The 12,453-nt window shown below is 44.0% G+C and overlaps 1 pseudogene; it reads left to right on the forward strand.

Moving 5' to 3' along the window:
• The first annotated feature begins 1,306 nt into the window (after nucleotides 1-1,306).
• On the forward strand, nucleotides 1,307-12,204 carry LOC128780820 (RNA transcription, translation and transport factor protein pseudogene; annotated as a pseudogene).
• Nucleotides 12,205-12,453: the final 249 nt, after the last annotated feature.

Here is a 12,453-nt window from a genome sequence, read left to right on the forward strand (position 1 = left end):
ATGGAGAGAACTCTGATCACTATTGACCACCTTAGTCTGACCTCTGCAGGCCTTCTCTTTATGAGTCAGGTGGACTCTTGTGACCTTGACTTGCACAACTGCCCTTGTGGACTCCAGGTACATCTCTGTGCATGCCGCAACATTTTCTGCTGAGGCTACATCTGCACCTGAAGTCTTCTCCTCCACTGTCCTTGCCTGAGTCCCTTAAGGTTAAAACACCTCATGTTTTCTCGATGCCACATCAGGGACTGCCTATTTCCTCTTAGTGTTGTGGCCTTGATTGTCGGGGGATCTCTTTTCCAAAACCCCATGGCCCTGTGTGGGCACCTTTCTCCTCGTGAGTGGGACCTGACATTGTGGCTCTCCTCTCTCTGTGAAGCTCCTAGAGGGCATGACTTGTGCTCTTCTGCACTTTGTGTGGCAAAGGTGACACTGGAGGCACCTAATTAGTTGTTATATATCTGGTTTTCGGGACACATTTTGAGATTCTACAAAGAATTTTCTTATTACATAACGTGTATTATTTTGGGGTGTTGTTAGAAAGAGAAGCTCATTTAAAATAGAAACTTGAATAAAGGCAAGACTCCCACCCAACCCTAAGCCTGGGCATGAGCCTAACATCCTGGTGCTACTGCCACGTTGTTCTTTGTGTTTCTGGAGAGAGCTGTGGATCAGCTACCACAGGCAGGGCCAGGTGAGGAGAGAAGAGGTTGGAGCCCTGACATGCAGGGACTAGAACACCTCAGCCCTTCTGTTCCCCAGAAGAGAACATTCACTTGATCCAACTTAACCCAGATCCATCCAATGAGTGGGGACAATGAGCCGGATTTGGAAGCTGATTCAGGATCAGGTGTCACCTGTAGTTATTCTCCTTGGCACAGTCACCCAAACCCTGAACTTTACACAACTTGACAAAATGTGTGGTTAATATTTAATCCCCACTTGCTAATGACATCCTCAGGTTCATTAGATTTCTACACCAAGTCTTCTCTGTTCAGTTACTCATTTTCCCTCTGCTCATGCTCACAGTTTCTTGCTAACCGTGGGTATCCAGAGTGTGCCCTTCTGGCCCTTTGGGGCATTAACAGAGAATATGGGAGATCTAAAAATGCATTTCCACTCTGCTAGAATCGCAGTTCTCTGTTGGGGTGCATCTTCTCCCTCGTTGCACCCACCGCTGTGGACATTTGTCCATGGCCAGCGATGTCTTGGTGTCTTGACAGGGTGGGTGGTGTGCTATTGGCATCAAGTGGGTGAGAGCAGGTGTGCTGCTAAAGAACCAGCGATGCTCAGGGATTCCACTACAATGAGCTTCTTCAACTCCAATGGCAGTAAAGCCATGGTGGAGACTCCCAGTGATGGAGAAATCTCCATTGACTTTGTGGCAAAAGATGAGGAGTGCGAGGGGGCCTCTGTGGACAAGCTGTGGACAGATAGTGTCTGGAGCTGAACTGCCGACTGATTCCACATCCCTGTCAATACCTATGGTCAATGACATAAGTATGAGACGAACAATTCCTGTTGTTTTAAGCTCCCCAGCTTGTAGTAGTTTACTAGGGAAGCTGTAGGAAATGAGTACTTGAACCCATCCCTTACCCAGACTTCCCATTGTATCACCTCAACCTGTTTCATTTTCTTCCCATCAGTTACCACTTGTCCTCTGACATGTTCAACACCATTCTCTTCTTTGCACCCACCCTCCTGCACCACAAATCCCATCAGAGTCATCCCTGGGTCTGTCTCATCTACTCTTGGATTTTCACGGCCTGGCACCATACCCAATATACGACAGACAAATACATGAGTTATTTAGCCAGTTCAAAGGTATTCTTTCTTGCCATATTCCTTATCAATCATACTCCAGGCAATCATAAAAAAAAGAACAACAAGGGTCTTCTGCCCTGATGTCCTTGTAACAAAATACAGCAAGTGTGGTGCAGCGTAGATTCCAGGTTGACCTGAGATGATGTGCAGACTCTTAACCCCCTTTGCCCAATTTATCTCCACAAATTTCAATCTTGTCCTTCCTTGCCATTTCTGTGTTAAACTTCCTGTCACTTTCAACATTTTTATTGTAAAGATAATGAAGTAGGAATGTTGTTCCTGAATGGAAATATTGAGAAAAAAATTCCAATGAGAAGCACTGGATGCCTCTGTAATCTGGTCCACACCTGCTGTGCCGGCCTTTCCTGCACCTTCTTTCACTGTGTCTCCTGGCATTGAGGGTGCGAATATTTTATTCTCCTATCTGTGGACTCATTATAAACACCCATGTTCTGTCCTGGGCTGACCGGATTGCATGCCTCATCGTTCCTCATCTAGGTCTTTTTGTAGAGCACATTCTCTCTTGCCTTCTGAGAGGAAGATCATTGGAGATTCTCAAGGGAAGATGGAGGCAAGATAGGTGGGAGTGGAGTCCACTTCCCCTCAACGCCAGTGAAATACCTAGCTGATCTGAGGAGCAGAGTGAATAGCCAACAGTATTCCAGCATATATGAAGATCGGAGACCAAAGATAGAGGACATTGAAAGATCAGACGGTAAGAAGAGTGCTTAAGGACAATAAGATCCCTGGGACCAGCGTGGGGACCAGCGTGGGGACCAGGGCGGCTGAAGCCCCCGGCCGGGCATAGGGTCTGCTGCAGGATTCTTGGGAGAGAGCCAGGCTGGGCTGTGTGAGCAGCCAGGGGCTTCTTTGGACCAGGGGGCCTTGAATAGGAAGAATTTCTCAAAAAGGAAAAGAAAATAGAGGCACGTAGTAGCTACTTAGAGAACTCTCCGTAGCAGCCTAGGCCTCTGGCGCCCCTCCCCCCTCCGCCCCTGGACTGTGAATGCGGAAAAGCAGCCCTGGAGCTCACCTGAAGCCCGGCTGCCACAGGCCCAGATTAGGGGCCTGGGGGCCCACAACTAAAACTCCGGGTGAGCGCGTGCCCCGATAAGCGGCCTGGCTGCCTGGGCGCCAGACCCAAAATGCCCCAGTGGGTGCGTATCCCAATCAGTGGCCTGGGGCCCACACCTGAATCCCCGGGTGGGCGGGCGCCCTGATAAGCGGCCCGGCTGCCTGGGCGCACAGACAAAAAGCGCCTGGGTGGGCGCGGAATCGGATCAGTGGCTGGCTGCCCCTGTGCACAGACCCAAAGCGGGGGATTGGCAGCCAACCCAAGTCCCAAGCGGAGATCGGCCACACAACCTGGTCAATGGCCTGGCTGCCTGCAGGAGAACACACCCAAAAGCACCGGTTCTGAAAAACTCCTACCTAGCCCCTTCGCACAGAACCCTGCAGGGCCTCCTACTGGCTCTCTAGGAGGAAGGCAGAACGCCCAGCAGAGGGGAGCTGCAGGGCTAGGAGAGACTGCATTCCCCGGAAAGAATCGACCCAGTAGGGGGCTGAACTACCCCATAGCAGCACTGAGAGCCCCTAGCATCTGAGACAGCAAAGAGCAAGAAGGTGGAATGTGAGTTGCCCCTAATTGGTGCAACTCAAGGACAGCACAGCTGGTGAACTAAAGGCCTAGTGGGGAGCAGAAGGACTCGGAGGAACTAGACTGAAGGCTGAACAACAGCGAAGAGTGTGGCTCAGGAAGGGAGAAAAGTGAAACCAATCCTTCCAACCACCCCCTCCTGTTCCACAGACAGGAAGACCAGCAGAACTAACCTGACCAGTTTAAAGCCAGCAGAAGACCTTTTTTTTTTTTTTTTTTCCTTTTTTCTTTCCTTCTTTCCCCCTGAATTCCTTCTTCCTTTCTGTCCTTATTTCTTTTTTTATTCCTTCTTCCTTCCATCCTTTACCTTTTTTATTCCTTCTTCCTGCCTTCTTTTATTTATTCCTTTGTTTTAATTTTTGTTAAAATTCCTTCTTATCTTGCCTCCGATCTTTCTTTATTCCTACTCCCTTCCTTCCTTTCCTTTTCTATTCCCTTTTCCCCTCCTTCTGTTCTTTTTTATTTTTTTTGCCCCCATTCCTCTTTTTCCCACAGGTGAGACAAGAAAACCTGGAGTGCTGAAAAGACCAGAATAAGACTGTGTTACACCCATAAACATCAGCTCAAGACCAGTGAGCACAGGAGATTAAGGAGACAGCACCACTGAATCCCATTGGCATTCTACCATAGAAGTTCATACCATAAACCCAGGGAGTCAGAATAGATCAATTTAAGAAGCAGAGGCTAACAAGAAGAGTCTCACAAACAATGGGAAGACAAAGAAACAATTCCAAAATGAAAGGAAAGGAGGAAGCCTCAGAAAGAATGCTAACTGAAAAAGAGGTAAGTCAACTATCAGATACTGATTTCAAAGCAATGGTCATCAGGAAGCTCACTGAGCTCTCTGAGCTCAAAGAGAACTACCAGAAACTACAGGGAAACTACAATGAACTCACTGCAAACTATATCAACATGAAAAAGGAAATAGAAACTATCAACAAGGGCCAAGAGGAAATGAAGAATACAATATCTGAATTGAAGAACACAGTAGAAGGAATGAAAAGCAGACGTGATGAAGCAGAGGATCGGACAAGCGAGCTGGAGGACAAAGTAGAAAAAAACACCCAGAAAGAGCAAGAAAAGGAAAACAGGCTCAGAAAGAATGAAGAGGCAATAAGGGAAATGCAGGACAACATGAAACGTAACAATACCCGTATAATAGGAATACCAGAAGGAGAAGAAGAAGAGCAAGGGATAGAAAACCTGTTGGAAAAAGTAATGATGGAAAATTTCCCTAATCTGAGGAGAGAAAAAGTCACCCAACTCCAGGAAACACAGAGAGTCCCAAGCAAGAGGAACCCAAAGAGACCCACTGCAAGACACATCATAATTAAAATGGCAAATCTCCAAGACAAAGAGAGAATCTTAAAGGCAGCAAGGGAGAAAAAGGAAGTAACATACAAGGGAGCACCAATAGGTTAGCAACTGACTTCTCAATGGAAACGCTCCAAGCCAGAAGAGAATGGCAAAAAATATTCCAAGTAATGAGAAACAGAGGCCTGCAACCAAGACTGCTTTACCCAGCAAGGCTCTCAATCAAGATAGAAGGCCAAATAAAGAGTTTCCAAGACAAAAGAAGTCTAAAAGAATACAGCTCCACCAAACCAGCTCTGCAAGAGATGCTAAAGGGACTGCTTGAAGGAAAGGAAGGAAAAGAGAAAGACAGAGGAACACAGGTAGGAAAAAAAGGCAATGAATAACTACCTATCGATAATAACGTTAAATGTAAATGGATTAAATGCTCCAATCAAAAGACATAGAATAGCTGAATGGATAAGAAAACATGACCCACACATATGCTGCCTACAAGAGACCCATGTCAGGAAAAAGACTTACACAGACTGAAAGTGAAGGGCTGGAAACAAATTTTCCAAGCAAACGGACAGGAAAAATAAGCAGGGGTAGCAATACTCATATCAGACAAAATAGACTTCCAAAGAAGGGCCATAAAGAGAGACCCAGAAGGTCACTTCATAATACTCAAAGGAAGAATCCACCAAGAAGACATAAACATTGTAAATATATATGCACCCAACATAGGAGCACCCAAATACATTAAGAAAATCTTGGAGGACTTCAAGAAAGATATTGACAGCAACACAATTATAGTAGGGGACTTTAACACCCCACTATCAAAAATGGACAGGTCTTCCAAACAAAATATCAACAAGGATATTGTGTCACTTAACAATACCCCAGAGGAAATGGACTTAACTGATATATAGAGAGCTTTTCATCCCAAAGAAGCAAAATACACGTTCTTTTCAAGTGTCCATGGAACTTTTTCAAAGATAGACCACATGATAGGACACAAAGCAAACCTCAACAAATTCAAGAAAATTGAAATCATATCAAGCATTTTCTCTGACCACAAGGGACTGAAACTAGAAGCCAAACCCAAAGGAAAAAACCCAAAACACTCAAAATCATGGAGACTGAATAGCATGCTATTAAACAATGAATGGGTCAAGAATGAGATTAGGGAAGAAATCAAAAACTTTCTGGAGACAAATGAAAATGAACTCACAACAACCCAAAACCTATGGGACACAGCAAAGGCAGTCCTGAGAGGGAAGTTCATAGCAATACAGGCCTACCTTAAGAAGATAGAAACATTTCAAACAAACAACCTAACCCTACGCCTACAAGAACTGGAGGAACAACAACAAAGACAGCCCAGAACAAGCAGAAGGAAGGAAATAACCAAGATCAGAGCAGAGTTAAATGACATAGAGACTAAAAGCACAATTCTAAGGATCAATGAATCCAGGAGCTGGTTCTTTGAAAAGATAAACAAAATCGACAAGCCTTTAAGTAGGCTCATCAAGAAGAAAACAGAGAGGATCCAAATAAACACAATTAAAAATGAAAGAAGAGAGATTACAACTGATACCACAGAAATACAAAGGATTGTAAGAAATTACTACGAAGAACTGTATGCTAAGAAATTTGAAAACCTAGATGAAATGGACACATTTCTAGAAAAATATAATCTTCCAAAACTGAATGAAGAAGAAGCAGAAAACCTGAACAGACCAATAACAGCAGAGGAAATTGAAGCAGTCATCGAAAAACTCCCAACACACAAAAGCCCTGGACCAGATGGTTTCACAGGAGAATTCTACAAAGCATTAAAGGAAGAGCTAACCCCTATCCTTCAAAGACTATTCAAAAAAATCCAAACTGATGGAAGACTCCCAAACTCTTTTTATGAAGCCAGCATCATCCTAATCCCAAAACCAGATAAAGACACAACAAAGAAAGAAAACTTCAGGCCAATATCGCTGATGAACATAGACGCTAAAATTCTCAACAAAATATTGGCAAACTGCATCCAGCAATACATTAAAAAGATCATCCACCATGACCAAGTGAGATTCATCCCAGGGATGCAAGGATGGTACAATATTCACAAATCAATAAACATAATACATCACATCAATAACTGCAAAGACAAAAATCACATGATCATATCAATAGATGCAGAAAAAGCATTTGATAAGATACAGCACCCATTTCTGATAAAAACACTCAGCAAAGGGGGAATAGAGGGAGCATTCCTCAACATAATAAAGGCCATATATGAGAGACCTACAGCCAACATCATACACACTGGACAAAAACTCAGAGCTTTCCCACTAAGATCAGGAACAAGACAAGGATGCCCTCTCTCACCATTCCTATTCAACATTGTATTGGAAGTCCTAGCCACAGCAATCAGACAAGAAAAAGCAATAAAAGGCATCCAAATTGGAAAGGAGGAAAAGAAACTGTCATTGTTTGCAGATGACATGATAGTGTACATGGAAAATCCTATAGACTCCCCCAAAAAACTACTCAACCTAATAAATGAATTTGGCAAAACAGCTGGATACAAAGTCAATACTCAGAAATCAAAGGCATTCCTGTACACCAACAACAAAACTGCAGAAACAGAAATCAGGGGAGAAACCCCATTTGATATAGCAACAAGAAAAATAAAGTACCTAGGAATAAACCTAACCAAGGAGGTAAAAGACCTGTACTTGGAAAACTGCACAACATTGAAGAAAGAAATTAAGGAAGACACAAACAAATGGAAGCATGTACCATGCTCATGGATTGGAAGAATTAACATCATCAAAATGGCCATACTACACAAAGCGATTTATAGATTCAATGCAATCCCTACTAGAGTACCCATGACATATTTCACAGATATAGAACAAACATTTCAGAAATTCATATGGAACCATAAGCGACCCCGAATAGCTGCAGCAATTTTGAGAAAGAAGAACAAAGCAGGAGGGATCACAATACCTGATATCAAACTGTATTACAAGGCCACTGTAATCAAAACAGCCTGGTACTGGCATAAAAACAGGCACATAGACCAATGGAACAGAACAGAGAGCTCAGAAATAAACTCAAGTCTATATGGTCAATTAATATTTGACAAAGGAGGCAGAAGCATAAAATGGAGCAAAAACAGCCTCTTCAACAGATGGTGTTGGGAGATCTGGACAGCTACATGCAAAAAAATGGAACTCGATCACAACCTTATGCCATACACGAAAATAAACTCAAGATGGATAAAAGACTTAAATATAAGTTGTAACACCATAAAAGTCCTTGAGGAAAACATTGGCAGGAAAATCTCAGACATTCCACGCAGCAACATCCTCACAGACACATCCCCTAAAGCAAGGGACATAAAGGAAAGAATAAACAAATGGGACCTCATCAAAATAAAAAGCTTCTGCATGGCTAAAGAAAACAGCACCAAATTACAAAGAGAACCAACAGTATGGGAAAACATATTTGCCAATGATACCTCAGACAAGGGCCTGATCTCCAAAATATATAAAGAACTCACACGACTCCACTCCAGGAAGACAAACAACCCAATTAAAAAATGGGCAAAGGACTTGAACAGACACTTGTCCAAGGAAGACATAGAGAGGGCCCAGAGACATATGAAAAGATGCTCAGCATCACTAGCCATCAGAGAGATGCAAATTAAAACCACAATGAGGTACCATCTCACACCAGTCAGAGTGGCCAACATAAACAAATCCACAAGGAAATGTTGGAGAGGATGCGGAGAAAAGGGAACCCTAGTACATTGTTGGTAGGAATGCAGACTGGTGCGGCCACTGTGGAAAACAATATGGAATTTTCTCAGAAAACTAAAAATGGAACTGCCCTTTGACCCAGCAATTCTGCTGCTGGGATTATACCCTAAGAACCCTGAAACACCAATCCAAAATAATCTGTGCACCCCAATGTTCATAGCAGCACAATTTACAATAGCCAAGTACTGGAAGCAACCTAAGTGCCCATCAGCAAACGAGTGGATCCAAAAACTATGGTATATTTACTCAATGGAATTCTATGCAGCAGAGAGAAAGAAGGAGCTTATACCCTTTGCAACAGCATGGCTGAAACTGGAGAGCATTATGCTAAGTGAAATAAGCCAGGCGGTGAGGGACAAATACCATATGATCTCACCTTTAACTGGAACATAGGCAATAGAAGAAAAAAGGAAACAAAATATAACCAGAGACATTGAAGTTAAGAACAATCTAACAATAGTGCGGGGGAGGGGGCAGTGGGAAGAGGGGATTACAGGAACTACTATAAAGGACACACGGACAAAACCAAGGGGGAGGGTGGAGGTGGGGGAGGGAGGTGGGTTCAGCTGGGGTGGGGTGGAGGGATGAGGAGAAAAGGCATACAACTGTAATTGAATAACAATAAAAATTTAAAAAAAACACCTAAAAAATAGGAAGATCATTGGAGATAAAACTTTTGAAGATTTGCATTACTGAAATATATTTATTTTCATGCTTAAAGGCTGGCTGACTGTATAAGAATTCTAGCTGTATACAGTTATAGGTCAACTTTTCAGTATTACTTCGTGTTTTTCAGTCTTGTGTTGATTCACCTTTTATTGTCCATATTTGCATGTGACTTAGTGTTTCTGGTACAGATGGATGTGTAAGAGACCTGGCTAGAGTGGGAGCGAGGAGGGGCTGTGTGATGGTTGGGTTGCAGGAAACACCATAAGTGGAAAGGGTGAATGAAGCTGCTGGTGCTGTGTGTGACCAATTTCCCTCTGCATAGGCTGAGAGTCAGTGAGAAGGAGGCCCTGCCTGGAGTCAGCACAGGCTGGCCATGGTGATTGACAGAGGGAATAGCCTGCCAACTCCTTCCCAGAACATGGTGGCAGTGGCAGGTGAGGACCTGCATGTCTTGCTTGGGAAGAGGATGGATTGGTTGGGGAATGAGAACCCTCTGGAGGGCACCATATTTGGAGCCCAGAGATGTAAAAGAGAGGATAGGGAGAAACACGAGGGCTTTCTCCCCCTGGCTCACTGTGTTGGGAGTCCAGAGTGCCTGCAGAACAGTGGGCACTGCAAGCCATGTGCCCAGGAAACAGGACTCATCCCCTGTCCCCAGTTCAGGAAGGGGCAGCTGATCCCATGACTGGAGCTGCACTGTCCTGCTCCACTGGTCCTCCCCGCCAGTGAGTTGACGGCAGGTGCGATGGGGCACAGGTGCTGTGCCATTTGGTAGCCAACGGAAGAAGGGGCGGTGTCCTGTGTGCAGGACACTGACTACTGCCAGACTCTAGGAGAAGCCTGAGGCCCAACCACGAAGGGGAAAGAAGCCAAGTGGCCTGGGTGTTTGTGCAGCACCCACCTGCAGTTTCCCAAAGGATGGTATTTGTAAATGGGAGAAGGAACTCAGGGTGCACCTTGTCTCTGTCTGGCAGATTGTGGCGAGTTTTTTTTCTGGGTGTTCCAGAGGGAATAGGCTCTGAGGTGGCAGCTTGTCATTCTTTCAAAATTGTGCAGCTTTTAAATGAGTGACCTCTTTCCATTTTCACCAACCTCTGCCACTGGATCTTTACCTAGAGGGTGGCGGCGTGCATCAGAACCCTTGTTAGTGTTCAGTAACATGTCTTCTTGAAAGAATCACTTTTGTTTGGGGTGATGTTCCAAAAAGTCACAAAAGTGTGTGGAAAGTGACTGAGCTACTCCATTTCAAAGTTTTCACTGTGGGAAATTTTCTTAGTATATTTCTTTGGTGGCTTTCATTCCAACACAGTCTGTCTCATTTCTGAATTTTTTAGTCCGATATGGTTTTGTTTTCTTCCATATTCCAGTCTTTTATATATAGGAATGCAGAAAAGCTGGCATTTGTCCTGCCTGTCACCTACCAGAAGCAATAACAGAGGCAGGGATTGAATGTTTATGGGTGCTTTATTCAAGATGACAGATGAACTGAGAGGAGTGTGAGTTTGTACCCTAACAGACCCTCTTCATTTCCATTTTCACCGACCCTTTCAATGAAGAGAGAAAAGTATAAGTGATTGTATTGGAATTCATGGAAAATGTTCATCTGATGGAAAGCTGCATCATTCTTTCATCGCTGTTTGGTTGTGGTCTTTCATCTGTTTTCTGGGTGCTGGTTTCTGTCTGTGTCCTAGGTGGTGGGTGTCTCACCCTGGAGCACAAGGGCTCAGATACCGTCTTCAGTGCTTGCAGTCCTCCTGAGGCATGAAGGTGGAACTGCTGATGGTCTCCTGGAGATAGAGTGGGTCCTACCTTCAGTTCCTGGAACAATAGCTTTTTACATACATTGATTACGAGGATTCTTAGCTATCACCTGAAACTGAAATTTTCCAACATTTTAGTCCCCCATCACATATACTTTTGTCGCAATTACTTGCTTTGTCTTCCATATCCATTCTGACACTTTCCTGCTGTCATGTTTTTAACTTTTCCACAACACTCTGTTTTACTGTAAATGTTTATTAATCACAAGAGAAGAACAGATCATTGTAATATGAACTTTCTGAACATCCATGAGAGAAAGTTCTGTTTGGACCAGAGAACTTGGAATAGTTTTAAAGGAGTATGTGTCAATTAAGATCTTGCTTGGCTCTCTCATCCTCACCTTGCCTTCTCGGCCAAGCCTGGGAGACAGAGCGAGAAACCAGGCCAGGGTTGAGGCAAGGTGATGGCCCTCAATTCCCATAACCCTGCCCACTTAATCTGTAAAGATGAAAGAGAATATAGAAACATTAGTGTTTGGCTTGCAGACCAGAAAACAAGAAATTATGAGATGGAATTGATGGTAATTTAAGCAATAACTATAGCAGTGACTGGCCCAGGGTTTTTTTTAAAAGTATCTCGTAGGTATCAGGTATCCTTTCAAGATTCATGATTGACAAGAAACAATGGAATGGCTTCTTGACTTAGCTGTTACACTTAAGTGTGGACATAATGCTGAGAAATACAAGGATGCAATATCCAAAAATACAAAAAAGGCTGACAGTGCAGTTACAAATGTGGAACCACTCATCATTGTGGATGTAGATAATGCTGATTTTAAGGCTGGCATAACGACCCTGGCTGACCTTCAGATTCAAAGTCATCAGGATCACCTGGTAATGCTGAAGGCCACTTGCTGTTTGGTCCAGGAGCACCTGATACAGGCGCAGTTACTAAAGCAAAGCGGACAACAGAAGGGTTGATTGCCAGTTGTTTACAGGAGTACGGCCTTCGTTTGACACAGGAGATGCAGTTGTTGATGAAGCTGCTGAAATTCTGCAGTTGCTACACATGGAAGAGCTCAGAGAGACGCAGACCAGAATTATTGCAGCCGTTCTAGCTGTTTTGCCAATTGCTGCAGATCCAAAGACAGGCCAGATCCAGGGAAAAGCAGGAAGGTGAACATATTAGGATTCCAGCCTCTCACCCTCCCAGCACAAATGGGAACCAATACACCCTGGCAATTGTATAGAAAGTAAACTTCACACTTTCAAGGAAGAGAGTTTCAATTGGGAGAGACCTTTCTTGTCTTCTCGTGTCTCCCCATCTGAAAGCCCTAATCTGTCAGAAAGGAAGGTTAGCATCTGGGAGAGCAAAGGTGGCAGCAAAGAAGAGAGAGGAAGATGAAGTGTTTGTTTGGCCCCAGGTGAA

Source organism: Desmodus rotundus, chromosome 5 (assembly GCF_022682495.2).
Source record: "Desmodus rotundus isolate HL8 chromosome 5, HLdesRot8A.1, whole genome shotgun sequence".
NCBI classification, from domain to species: Eukaryota; Metazoa; Chordata; class Mammalia; order Chiroptera; family Phyllostomidae; genus Desmodus; species Desmodus rotundus.